This window comes from Lissotriton helveticus, chromosome 2_1 (assembly GCF_964261635.1).
Source record: "Lissotriton helveticus chromosome 2_1, aLisHel1.1, whole genome shotgun sequence".
NCBI lineage: Eukaryota > Metazoa > Chordata > Amphibia > Caudata > Salamandridae > Lissotriton > Lissotriton helveticus.
The window spans coordinates 1,019,697,026-1,019,711,440 of record NC_136059.1 but is presented as its reverse complement, the minus strand read 5'-3'; positions in this window follow the sequence as shown (position 1 = coordinate 1,019,711,440).

Below are 14,415 nucleotides of genomic sequence, written 5' to 3'. Positions count from 1 at the left end.
GAGGAGGGATTTCTCCTCATCTTATTGTCCTATTCATTGCTCATGAGTAATACCATAGCCACATTCGACACTGAGCAGAACACACCAAGAAGCCCCAAATGCTGCAACACCTAGTGTGTTTCTAAGTGATATACATGTTCGATTCATGATGGAAATGTACACTCCCATGCCAAAAGAATACCGTTCAGATTCTGGGCCTTCAAACCAGTAATGATACACAAAGTGCTGCAAACCTGTGTCAACCAAAGGGATCTCCTTGACATTCAGCCCAGGAAGCAGCTGGATCTGTCGTGGACCTACCCCGAGTACCATCAAGGAAAAGAACCACAGTGAAGGATAAAGCCAGGGCCTTTGTGCAGTGGATCCAGTGACTGATCATTAAATAAGGGCCCTTGTAGCCCAAGAGGTAACAAAACAGGTGCTCATGTCTCTGAAAAGCCCATGATTGGCCCAGATAATAAGAAAGACATCCACACATATAGGAAATAAAACAAATCTCCTTTGGGGATGAAGGAGAGGGGACAAAAACAGGCAAAATTATTTCATGAGCTCTATGAAAGATCTTAGGGCCAGATGTAAGTAGCCCTTTACCGGTCGGTAACGGCCGAAAATCTGTATTTTCGGCCGTTACCGACTGGTATTGATCAATTGGGATGTAGGAAAGAGAAAATCGTCCGATTCGGTAAATTTACCGAATCGGTAAAGTTACTGAATCAGTAAAATACCGAATCGGTAAAGTTACCGAATCGGTAAAATACCGAATCGGTAAATAAGAAGTGGTAAAAATGAATATTGAGATGTAGGGAAGCTCTTAAATACCGAATTTGCTTGAAATTCGGTATTTAAGAGTCGGTATTTACCATGGATTGAAATCAGGTGGTAACCAGGTGCAGTCTATAAAAAAGGACCCAAAATGCAAATCTTCTTGCACAATGGCGGCATTTTATGTCATTGCAAGACGGCTACGGCTACAGGAGGAAGGAGAGAGGGAATGGCAGAGAGAGGAGCAGGTCTATAGACAGAGGGTCACCTTGTTCATGCTCACAGAGGCAGAGATACTCCAGAGGTACAGGTTGGCCCCAGACACCATCTTGGACCTTATCAGGGACCTCCAACCACTGTTGGAGCACACTACCCCAAGGGCACACGCTATTCCACCCCACGTGCAGGTGCTGTGCAGCCTATACCTGCTTGCGTCTGGGAGCTACCAGAGCGTGGTTGCTGCGGTAGGTGGGGTGACCCAGAGCAGCCTGTCAAGGTTTTTCCACAAATTCCTTGACGCCATGTTACAGAGGATGGACCATTACATATCTTTTCCTGCAACCCATGCTGAACTGGTCCAAACAAAATCTGGCTTTTACCAGATGGCTCAATTTCCCAATATAATTGGCTGCATAGATGGCACGCACATTCCCATTTGTCCCCCTGCTGCCACCGAATATATATACAGGAATAGGAAGTCCACCCACACCATCAATGTGCAGGTGATTTGCAATGCAAAGTGCGCCATCACTGACCTTGTGACAAAATTCCCTGGGAGTACCCACGACTCCTATATATTTCAAAACAGCGGCATCTATGCACGGCTGACTGCAGGGGAATTTGGTGAAGGATACCTCCTAGGTAAGACACAGTGTCCGACCCCCATAACACCTATTGCAGTAAGAAGTACATGTATGCATGTGAGTAATGTATTCCCATTTTCTCTTAGGAGACAGTGCATATGCCCTCCGCACCTTCATACTCACCCCCTACCTCAACCCCTCAACACCCAGCCAAAGGAGATATAACCGGGCCCACAAGAGCACAAGGAATGTCGTAGAGCGGACCTTTGGTATCTGGAAAAGCAGGTTCAGATGCTTGCACAAGAGCGGAGGTGCAAGGCAGTATACCCCCATCACCCGCTGTAAGATCATTGCTGCCTGTGCTATGTTGCACAACCTTGCTGTGAAGAAGGGTACTGAGGTGGAGTTGTCAGACTATGAGGATCATGACGATGACATTGCTGTGCCAGAAACACAACCTGTTGTAGTTTCAACACCAAGTGATGGCAGATACAGACGTGATGAGATTACACACAACTATTTCTGAGTAAGTAATGAGACACAGACAGGTTGTGTATGAGAACAACGTAATTTAATGTTGCCACAACGTTCAAGCACTGAAGTGCAACAAAATAAACATTATAAACGTGGGGACTGTATGTCCCGGGTTACTTCACCCATGACCGGCAATGCCACTTGCGCCCGCGCTTCCCTGAGCCACTAGGATGTTGGTCACTGTGTTCGGCATGCCCTGCAGCCTCAGCTGGGCGCCTGCTACTCCTCTGTGGCTCCACAACAGCGCTTGCCATGCTGCTCCAGCTACTACTGTCTTCAGCCTCTGCCACGTCCAGGGCAGGATTCTGTGCAGTGTGTGAAATAAGCATAGCCTCTAGTGCACTTGTGATTCTGGCCATGCCCCTGGTGACCTCAGCCGTGTTTTGTGTCAAGGCCTCCTGCATATTTATGCCCCTACCGCATAGCTGGGATGTGGCAGTGGCCAGATGATTGATGGCCGTATTGTGGACACGGGCCTCCCTGCGCCTTGTGTGGGACAGACTGTCTAGTTTTGAGCAGAGCGGTGTGATGGAGTTGCTCATCTGCTGCATCCCTGCTGCAATGTCCGCATTTGTTTTTGCAACCTCCTTATTTGAGTCAACAATGTCTCTCATGCCCTTCCCCATGTCTCCTAGTTTCTCATTCAGGACTCAGAATTGGCGATGGCAGGCTTGGATGGACTTGCCCTGCATCCTTTGTATGCGCACCAAGCTCCCCTCCAGCCCACGGAACACAGTGCCATCTCCACGTCCACCTGCACTGCTGGGTCTGCGTTGTCTTCTGCGCGCTGTGACTGGCTCATTTGTGGACTGCATGGCTGCAGTACTCACATCTACAGTGATTTGAGCCTCACCCTCACTCTCTGCTGCCTCCATTACTGGTAGTGGGGCCACGACACGCCTCCTGGCTGGCGGGTTGCAGGAGTGGACAGGAACAGTGATGGGGAGGTTTCTGGTGAGAAAACCAAGGGAGGGGATTGTGAGAGCTGTGGGGAGTGCGGCAACTCTGGGGTCTGTACTGTCTCATCTTCATGGGAGATGCCAGTCGTGTCATCTTCCTCCTGCGAGGCTTGTACTTGGCTTGGCCCTGCTTCCTCACTCCCCTCCCTCGCTGGTGCAGTCCATTCTGTGTCTGTGGGTCGACTGCCTGATGTTGCCCCTAGGTATAAATAAGCGTATATCAACTGAGTGCTACTGTGTCACAGTCACTAAAATAAATGCTTTACACATTTCACTTTCATTTATCTGCATTACTTTCAGTGACTTGCTGATGTCTGTGCAGTTACACATGGTCTTACATTAGCTGACTACATTTCCCATAATGCATTGCTCCTGTATAGTGCTAGCAGTACTGGACTGGGGTTGGCTTGTCCATAAAGGGTAAAGGGAAGCAGGTTGGTATGGGGTGTCATGCTGCGCATGCGTCTTACCTTTTTTTGTTGCTCTGGCTGAGCTGTCCACATCTCCAAGTCCCAAGACGCTGTCTGCCTCAATGGTTGAGGCCACCAACTCCTCCAGGTCAGTCAGGGGGGGCGCTGGGTTCCTGCCTCCACCGGTTACACCAGCCTGCTTGTGTATTTTTGACATCTTCTTCTTGGTGAGGCTCCTGATGCTATAACATCGTTTTTTTAAATCCTCAATATTCCTGGGTGTGACCCCCACTGCATTAACTTTTTCTGCAATTGCCAGCCAGATTTTATGTTTGGCAGACTCAGAAACAGTGAGGGAGTGCCTGCCAAATAGTTTGTTGTGCACTCCCACAACCTCCTCCACAAGTACCTGCAGCTCCATGCTGCTGAATTTTATTTTTCTCTTCCTTTCTGCCTTCTGACTTTCACTGCTGCTTGCCATTTTTCTTTTGGTAAACTTCCAAAAAAACTCCCTGCTGCTCTGTGTCTCTGCTCAGCTCTGACTGCCTCTCCAGAACCTTCTAATTAGTTGCAGCTGCCTGGGTAGCCACTTCCTGGTAGGGAGGGGGAGGGTGGTAGCGCCTGATTGGCTGTTTTCTTGAGTTTCACTTTTGCTTGCTTTCCGATTCGGAATTTACCGATTCCGTATTTACCGAATCGGTATTTACCGAATCGGTATTTACCGAATCGGTATTTCCCATTCATTCCTATGGGCCTTTTGGCCCATAGGAATGAATGGGAAATACCGATTCGGTAAATACCGATTCGGTAAATTCCGAATGTCCAATACCTAATTTTACAGATTCGGTAAATAATACCGATTTTTCCCCTACATCACATTTACTGATTCTTGAATACCGAATCGGTAAAATTCGGTATTTAAGAATCGGTAAATCACATTTACCTACATCTGGCCCCTAGTGGCTTTAGGCAAAATTTCAGGATCAGCTCTAAGCACCACAACATACTCAAACATTCCAAGAAAAGGAGGTTTGAATCTAGAGACTCAAGAGTATCCCAGGATGGGGCAAAGCAAACACTGTCAAAAGGCTCACAGAATGCCTTAATCGATGCTTACTGTACTCATAAAGTAGACACAAAAACTTTCACCCCTCCGATGTGATTTGCAAAACATCGGGAAACGCACGATCACTAAAAAGGGCCCTAGTGCTGAGAATATGTGTTCAAAGTAGAGAGGCACCGAGGGTCAGATGAATACAATTCCAGTTTTGCATATCCTAAATAATAAATTCTAAGAAATCGCTATTTAAGGAAATGCAAAATGGACTGCATAAAAATAGAGATTTCCTAATAGTAGGAATCACTATTAGGAAATCGCTATTTATGAATTGCTAAACCATTCATTCCTATGGGCCTTGAGGCCCATTGGTACAAATGTTTTTGAATTTTAAATTTGCGAATAAGAAATCACTAATTAGGAAATGTAAAACCAAGGGTTCCTATGGGCCTAAGCCCTCCTTGATGCACCCCAAAAAATAGTGGTGCACATGTAAACGCACAAATGCCCCAGGGGCAAGTGTGCGATTTATGGCACTTTAAAAAAGCATTTTTTGGTGGTTTTGTGCCAAATTGCACATGGTGACCATCAACTTGGAGTCAATGATAATAGCAGTTCCTAAATCCCCATATTGCATTTAGGATATGCCTTGTACATGTGGTTAGGAAATTGCAAAGAGGAAATTCCTATTTGCAATTTCCTATTAGGGTATCGCAAAATACAATTTCTACTGTGTAGAAAGCTCATCTTTTGAGTCCCTATCTGACTTTGTACATATGAAAGGTCAAATTAGCATTTCTGAATGGACCTAAATTGTAGGGGTGGGCGGAATTTGCAAAATTGACTTTCGCAAATTATCGCGAAAATGTCAAAAATCTCCACAAACACGCGGAAATATCGCGAAGACGTGGACGTTTTTTTTCCGCTCGTTCGTTGTATTTTCTGCGTGATCGCGTTGGAAATGACGTGTTCACGTCCTCACGCTCTCGCTCGCGGTGGAGAATGACGTGTTCGGGTTCTCTTCTCTTGCTCCTTGTCGCGTTCGATATGACGTGTTCACGTCCTCACGCTCTCGCTCGCGGTGGAGAATGACGTATTCGAGATCTCATACTTTCACGGTGCATGATCGCGAGACGAATGACGTGATCGCGGGCGCGATCTCTCGCGAGATAGCACAAAATGGCTACCAACAATCCAACATCTCGTGGATCAAGCGACCGGATCAGGAAAACTTGTCGGCGAATGCGGGGATCCAGGTAAGGCGATCCCGTGCGTGTGAACGTAGTTTGTCAGCGCGAGCATGAAAAATAATTCCGGTTTGCTGCGGCACATGGAAATTTTGGCATTTTGGCGCTCTCCGCGGAATGCATAAATGTCAAATTATCGCAATTTCCACGAGCGGAATGGAATTTGATGCCCAGGCCTACTAAATTGCGATTCAGTCCGTTAAGGAATACTGAATCCTTTCTTACATCTCTATGCTGTTTGCATATCTGTGGACTAAAGAAGGTGAAACTATGACTGATATGGCCAAAAGGGACCACCACAATCATCATGGCAGGTTTCTCTTTATTCCGTAACGGCGACCAATGAAATGGCTCATGGGAAAATGATGAAAGAAATGAAGAAGGGCTTTTCTATGTCTTCAATTGGGAAACAGCTGTGCTAATAACCTGAAGTCAGGGTCCCTCCACTCCCTGTGAATAATATTGTGCAGATGCTGATGAAGTGGTAACCACAGCTGCAGGGAGTTCTGGAACTGAAAACAGGAAATGGTCCAGAAAAGGTCCAGGACCCTAGGCAGTAGTTATCTATAATTGTATCATCATTTGATTAGTGAAAGCAACTTCCTCCCCCCTGCTCTAAGGCCAAAACCCCAAGAGCTGAGCCTTTCCTTGAGTGCCAGCCCTCTCGGAAGAGGATGAGGTATCATAATACAAAAATATGCTATTGCTTCAGCAAGTCTGTGACATAGCCAAGAGTTCGAGTCCTCATCTTTGCATCCACAGATCTTCTGTCACACTTGCAAGGGAGAGGGAGACTGCATGCTTGAAGAAATTGAGTTCTCCAGGTGTCTCCTCTTATACAAGTGTTTGGCCTTTACATCCCTACACGACATGCACACCACAAGGAAATATCCCCAAAACAACGATCTTAACTAACAGCCCACAACTCAAAAAAAAATGGCAGCAGCTAATAACAAACAGCTGTGCATGCATAGAAGGTACTTCAATCTTCTGATTTGCCACAGATGGGCAATGCTTAAACCATTGGTCCCCTGGCCAAATTGAAATGCAAAGAAGCAAGAAAAACAGGGAGATGCACAACTGAATACCCTGAACTGGCGGAAGAAGGTAGGAGCATGATAATGGAACCATGAGTGAGGATTCACCCCAACAACCATGGAGGACCCAGCAGTCAGATCCAGGTAGGTTACTTATGGTCCTGCAGCCAAGGTCTAGGGCCAGGTGTATGAAAATGCAATTTTGCATTGCCTAACCAGCAACTCCTTAGAAATCGCTATTTAGGAAATGCAAAATCATATTTATGAAATCTCCAATTTACAGAGTAGGAATCGCTATTAAGAAATCGCAAATAGGAAAACTCATGCCATTCATTCTAAGGTCCCGGTTTAACATTTCCAAAATAGCACTTTCCTATTTTGGAAATGCTAAACCAAGGATGGCTATGGGCAAAGGACCCCTTGATGCACTACAAAAATAGTAGTGCACATGCAAATCACACATATGCCCTAGGGGTATGTATGCGCCCTATTGCATTTAAAAAAAAGCATCTTTTTTTTTTAATTGCATGGTTACCATTAACCTGGAATCGACGTTAATTGCATTTCCTAAATGCCCAAATTTGCGGTTTGTAAATGCTTTGTACATGTGCATGGGAATCGCAAATAGGAAATTCCCGTTTGCGATTGCCTATTTAGGATATCACAAATTGCGATTTCTACTGGGTAGAAATTGCATTTTGCGACCGCTTAAAGTGTTTTGTACGAATGAAAAGGCCATTTAGTGCTTCTTAATCGTCTGAAATAGCGATTTGGTCTGTTAACCCCTTCGACGCTCATGACGAGCTGGGCTCGTCATGAGGTAGCCTCCTCGCACGCTCATGACGAGCCCAGCTCGTCATGTAAAGTGCGCTTTTAAAAAAGTCAGCGCAGGAGCAGAATATCGATCGCACGCATGCGGTTAAGAAATGCTAAGTGGCTTCGTACTTCTGGGACCAGATGTGCAAAATCATGTTTGCGATTTCCTATTAGCAAATTTTAGTACTTCGCTATTAGGAAACCGCAAGCTGCGATGTACAACAGTATGTTAACAATTCGCATTGGGTTGCAAATGGACTTGCCTCATCAGTGTTTATTCACAATTTGCAGGTCATTGTGAATGGCTACAAACACAGGGATGGTGGTCTGCTGGGGTCAGCAGACCACCATGTCTGTGATTGCTTTACAATTAAGCATTTTTTTTTTGTTTAAATGCAGCCTGTTTGCCTAAAAGGAAAACGGGCTGCGCTACAAATATAAAAATGAAAAGTTTTCTTTTCATTTTTTAAGAGTCCTTGGGGACCCCATTCCATTTGTGAAGGGTTAACACCAACTTCAAGTTGGTGCTAAAATGCAATTGTTTTACGACCGCATTTCAGCCACAAAACATCCTTACATACCACTGCAATTAGGTATTAGGAAGGGACGCCCTAAACACGCCCCTTCCTAAAATTGAATCGCAAACCCTATGTGCAATTCGGGAATAGGTTACCGAATCACAAAGAGGGTTTGGTACATTAGAAAATGCTTTTTTCTGATCGCAAATGACCAGGAAGCAGATGTATCAACATCCATGTTTGCGATTCTCAAATAGCGATTTTTTCAGAATCGCTATTTGAGAATTGCAAAATGGGATGTATTAAGAGAATCGCAATTTTTTCGCGATTTCTTAATATTCCTTAATTGCGGTAAGCAAATTGCAAATTGCAATTAAGGAATATTTTCCCATTCATTTCTGTGGGCTAGGAGGCCCATAGGAAGGAATGGAAAGTTATTCTCAATTTGCGATTTGCAATTTGCGACACCCTGCTGCTCCCCTGAAATTTACATGGGTGCGCATATGGCGCACATACATGCCCTAATGGCATGTATGAGCTCCACATGGCACCTATACAATTGGCAAAAAGTGCATTTGTATTAAAAATCACAAATTACGACCAACTACAAGTTGGTGTTAATTTGCGATTTCTTAGTGTAAATTCGCAAAACCGTAATGCTTCATACATAGCATTTAAGGAATCGCAATTTGCGATTCCTTAAATGCTGATGCAAACTTAAGGAATCGCAAAATTTGTGATTCCTTAAGTTTGCGATGCGATTTAAATGATACATCGCAGTTTCCTTTTTTTTGTCGCAAACGCTGCTATTTTACGAATCGCAGCGTTTGCGACAAAAAAAACGTTTGATACATATGCCCCCAGATTCTACAAATCAGCCCTTTGCAAGGATAAAAAAGCTTCGTACATCTGGCCCATGGCCCCTAGGGCCAGATGTACAAACTTCAAATTTTGCATTTCCTAAATAGCGACTCTGTAGGAATTGCTATTTAGGGAATGAAAATGTACAAAATTAGTGATTTCCTAATAGCGATTCCAACAGCGTAGGAATCACTATTAGCAATTCACAAATAGGAAATGACATAGCATTCCTGTCTATGGGCAAAATAGGAAATGGTTTCATTTCTTAAATTGTGATTTCCGAATAGGAAAATTGCAATTTAAGAAATGAAAGCTAAGGGTGCTTTTGGGCTGAAGGCCCCCCTGGAGGCACCCCGAAATTTCATAGTGCACATGTAAGTGCGCATATGCCCAAATGGCATATGTGCATTTCATGTCACATTAAAAAGGCATTTTTTATTTGCACATGATTACCAATGACTTGGAGTCCAAGGTAATTGCATTTCCTATATGATTAATTTGCATTTAGGAAATGCTATCTATATGTGATTTGGGAATCACAAATGGGTAATGCATATTTGCGGTTCCCTAAATCTCGAAGAAGTTAGCAGTTTCATTGCCAAGAACTTTGTCATTCCGGAGGTTCAGTCAATCGATATCTGTTCAGGTGGCAACAATAGGTGTAAACATAAAAAGGGTTGCAGCTATTAGGTAAAAACGTCTGACTGAGCATTGATGCCGTCCATGGCACAAAAAGTTAAGAATATTTTGTGAAACGCTAATGGGATGATAAATACATGTAAAAACCACATTACAATGAGTTGGTTTTCAGCATTTAAGCCAGAAGTGATTTTTCTCCAAGAGGCCCACCTTAAATATAATATTCCTCAGTCCTTTGCTCCTAAGAGATCTTCCTACTCATTCCATGCTTCTGGCAGGGGCTGCCATGAGGGGGGTATTAATTGTCTTTGCAGAACAGTAGATGAATACATGATGTTTTTAGGGGTGTTAAAGGGCATTGGCTTTGGATCAAGGTGGCCGTCAAGGGCAATCTGTTAAATTTGATAATTTATTACAGCTCCATCAGTGACGAGATGGAGCCATTACTACAATTACACAAACTAGCAATGGCAGCCGAAGGCCGAATGATTTAGGTGGTGATTTTAACTTCCTAGACCTTGGCCTTGATACGTCCAATAGGGTGAAAAAACTGCTAAAGCCTCGTATGCTCATAGTCCTTTCCTCGCTCAAGCATGATTTTTCATTAATAGGCCTATGGTGCATGGAGCATTCCCCACTCAAGCAATATACTTGCTACTCATGACTACGCCTTTCGTATAGATGTTGGTTCTCATCACTAGGTCGATCCAGTGACACACAACTAACATCTGGGCTAATGCATTTTCTGATTGTAGGAAAGTGCCCCTTTTCCATGGTTACCCCTCACATTTTGCCTGATATCTGATGCACTTTGAATGTACACTGGGTCCCTGCCAATCAGGTTTCCAGTGCCTGTATGTATTTTTTCCCAAAACTCTACCTTTATTTACACAACTGGCACACCACAGGCCCAGATATAAGTCCCTTGTAAAAGGTATCCCTGGTACCAAGGGCCTGACTGTACTACTTCTAAATGCCATATGTGAATACCGAAAGTCGTAAAGTTAGGATTTTGTCTCAGTTAATTTTAAGCTTTGGTCTTAAGTTTACCAAGTTTACCAATTAGAAATGACACGCAGAAAATTAAAAAGGAAGGCTTGGGCCTGGCAAGAGGGTTAACTTGTCAGGACGAAATGGCAGTTTAAAACTGCACACACCGACTCTGCAATGGCAGGCCTGAGACTAAAGTGTGTGGCACAATCAGTGCTGCATGCCCAGTAGTAGCATTTAATTTACAAGCCTTGGGCACATGTAGTGCACTTTACTAGGGACTTATAAGTACATTAAATATGCCAATTGTGGATAAGCCAATGTTAACATGTTTTAGGGAAAGAGCACATGCAGTTTAGCCCTGGTTAGCAGTGATAAAGTGGCTAGAGTCCTAAACCCAACTACAACGTATTCAGCAAGAAAGAAGGAGGAGGAAGGCAAAAGGTTTGGGGGTGACCCTACAGAAATGGCCAGGTTCAATAAGACATATCACTCAAATTAAGCATACTAACTGATTTAGTTCTAATGCTTAATGGACACTGAGCAGGGATGAGAAAGATTTAACAGAAGAATTAAAGGAGAGGAGATGAAAGGTTGAAGAATAATAAAGAAATGGAGAAAGGAAAATTTGGTGAAAAGAGACAGAAGCGATACAGGATTTAGGGGAACATTAAAAATTGTGTTCGGACCTCTAGTATTGTAAGGGAAAAAGATGAAGTTCAAAATCCAGAATTTGAGGGATGGAGTGACTGTACTTGGGCATATAAGTCTAAGGGAGTTGAGTTTTTGACGAGAAAGTAACTAATTATTATTGAAGTTTAATATGCGGTTGTAAGAATGCTTATTTTCATCTTTCAATTAATTGATTGGCAGTTGCTACTAAGCTTCTGTGTTTCCTAAAGCGTATTCTGTAGATAAAATAAATGACTAGAAAGTAGCGATTCAAGTAAAAGCTTCACTGAGTACTTCAGAATTAGTGTGTGATAGTTTGGACACTATGATTTGTTCTCTATGTATTGTTTTGAACAATTTAAAGATTAAAAACTTGTCTACATTGGTTGACCACCTTGCTACTAACAGAGCAGTAATTTAACTGCTATTAACTCAGCTTCTTGCAATAAGAGCAATGGCTTCGTATAATAGGCTTGCTTCATATATCTTATTTGCAAAAGAGAGTGGAGTCTGTCACATGTTACGTGTTCAGCAGTGCTGCACGTACATCCCAGACATCAGTAACAAGATTAACACATGTGAACAACATAATCTGCGGTTCTAAAGAATTGAAGGATTTGACGGAGACAGATGCCTCGGAAGCCTTAGAGAAAGGATTTTCATGGTTGGTAAATGGCATAGTGGTATGGTCGGTGGATTATCTGGAAAGATTCTAACTCTCATGCTAATTATTGCAATTTGTGTGAGATGTCTATTTCTTTATATATGTGGAGTGAAAATGATTCCTGCAAAGGGTAGCTCACAATGCAATGGAGGAAAGTAGTTGTCTGAATCGAAAAGGAGAAAAAGGCAACTGGCTGAGATTGAGTTGGAAGAGTTGCAGAGACATCTCTATGATGAGCTGAGAGACTTAGAAAAGTGCAGCCAAAGCTTTGAAAGCCGACAACTGTTGTGTAAAGTTAGGGTTTTAGAAAACATGGATGTCATGTGTGGAGACTCCCATAGTAACCAGAGGGAAGGTTTGAAGAAGATTTTTTCCTAATTAAACGATTTACACATATATAAACATTAACATGTGACATGTGTTGCAGCGCAAGCGTGGCAACATTCTATTATACGCTTTCTCTACTTACTACTCTAACCGTACTGTGCCCTTTATGATTAGACAATCTGCTGCATTTACATTTACCACAGAGGCAATGATCCTTTGGTGAATCTTTCTCCGCTGATAGGAGGGTTAGAAATTAGGGTGACCAAAACACCATGTTAGATGTACCATAAGGACCATTAATTGACAGCTAACTCACAAATTTGAGATCAGATTTAGGTTCACCACTCTTAAGGCCATGATGTAAAAATAAAGAATTGCATCAAGAAGACCCAAACTCCTGAAGAATTGAAGGCAGACTAGAATTCTGAAGACTAAAAGTTCTGCTCTAGCTACAGAGAACAAAAGAAGTAGAACTTGCTATTCCTTTAAAGCTCGCTGGTTTTCCTTGCAATGCATTTAAATCATATTTATAAAATAGCACAGTATCAATGAAATAAAAAAACTCAATAATAGACTAAGACAGGTATTTGATTAATTTGGTTACTGTATCAAAGACTCAAAATCCATAGCAATAAGCGATCTTTTTAGAATTTCAGTTAACACGATCACAACTTGCATTAAAGTGCCAAATATTTAGACAAGGCTCTATCAGACAATTATTTTAAAAATCAGTTTACCGAGTTACTGAGTCCCACTACCATTAAAGGCAGAAGGATAGTTTTTTGCCATCCTACGAAGAAGGCCAAAGGGTTCCAATTTAAAGTCCAATACAGGCCAGTCCATTAGCATAGAACAAAAGAAATAAAAGAAAATGAAAATGAAACGGTTGGGCAAAGAAAGTTTCAGTCCATCAGGAACCAACTTTAGTATCAGCAAACTAGTCCAAAACTAAGAGGATAGTTCTCATCAAAATTCGATCATCATATCTTCCTCTCACAAGGTCCACATAGGCATAACTTTGGTGAAAAATAAATACAAAATATCAGTCTAATGTAGCAGCTAAAATCTTGTTCCCACAGTTACTCATTTACTATACAAATAAAGCAGCATTCCACTAATTGTAAAAAAAACATTCATTAGATTTGGGGAAAGGTCAGCATTAGAGAAAAAGCATTTTCGGAAAAGCCTTTAAATTGCCATGACACATTTCAAATTAAATAAACTCCAAATTAAACATAACACAATAAATCATTTCAAATAGGGTATATGTAGAACTTTCACCAGACATTATTATATAGAAATACCCTTCTACCACCATTTTTCTCAATATTCATATGAGTAAATATTTTCTAAATGCACACCAAAATTCCATTTTTACTTTTCATAAACCAAAGAATCGCTAGTATTATATGAAATTTTAAGATAGTACTATGGGGGTCATTGGGATGACGGGCGGACTTTGTCCGCCCGCCACCCTATCGGTATTCGGGACCGCCAGCCATAAGGGCGGGGGTGCCGTTGGGGGAATTAGGATGTGCCCGCCACAGTGGCGGGCACATCCTTCATCTTTAGCAGTGTGGCGGGCGGTGCACTGTGCACCGCCCGCCACAATGCTAAAAATGTTTAAACGCATTTGCATATGCAAAGCGGCAGGCACCGCGCGGTGCCTGCCGCTTTGCATATGCAAATGTGGGGGGGCACCAGAGGTACCCCCCGTTTGCAGCCCCCACCCCTCCTTCACTCTGGGGGCCCACAGGGGGCCCCCAGAGGGAAGACCGCATGGCCACGGAAAGGCATTGTTAAATGCATTGTCAAATGCCCATTGTAATATGTCTGATAGACACCGCCACCATATTAATCCTTTTCCGCCCCGGCCGCAAGGCGACCAGGGCGGAAAAGCGGCGGACGGTCTTTCCGTCCGCCGAGGTCCCGTCCGCCATACTAATATGGCGGGGGGGAAACGAGTGAGGATGGCGGGCGGATTGCCCCCGGCAAGCTGGCGGTGGCTACCGCCAGCCTGGCGGGGGCAATCCGCCCACCATCCTAATGGACCCCTTTAGTTTCTACACATGTTTACACCGACTTTTCTAAATGGTGCATTCTAACACAAGGCATTAGA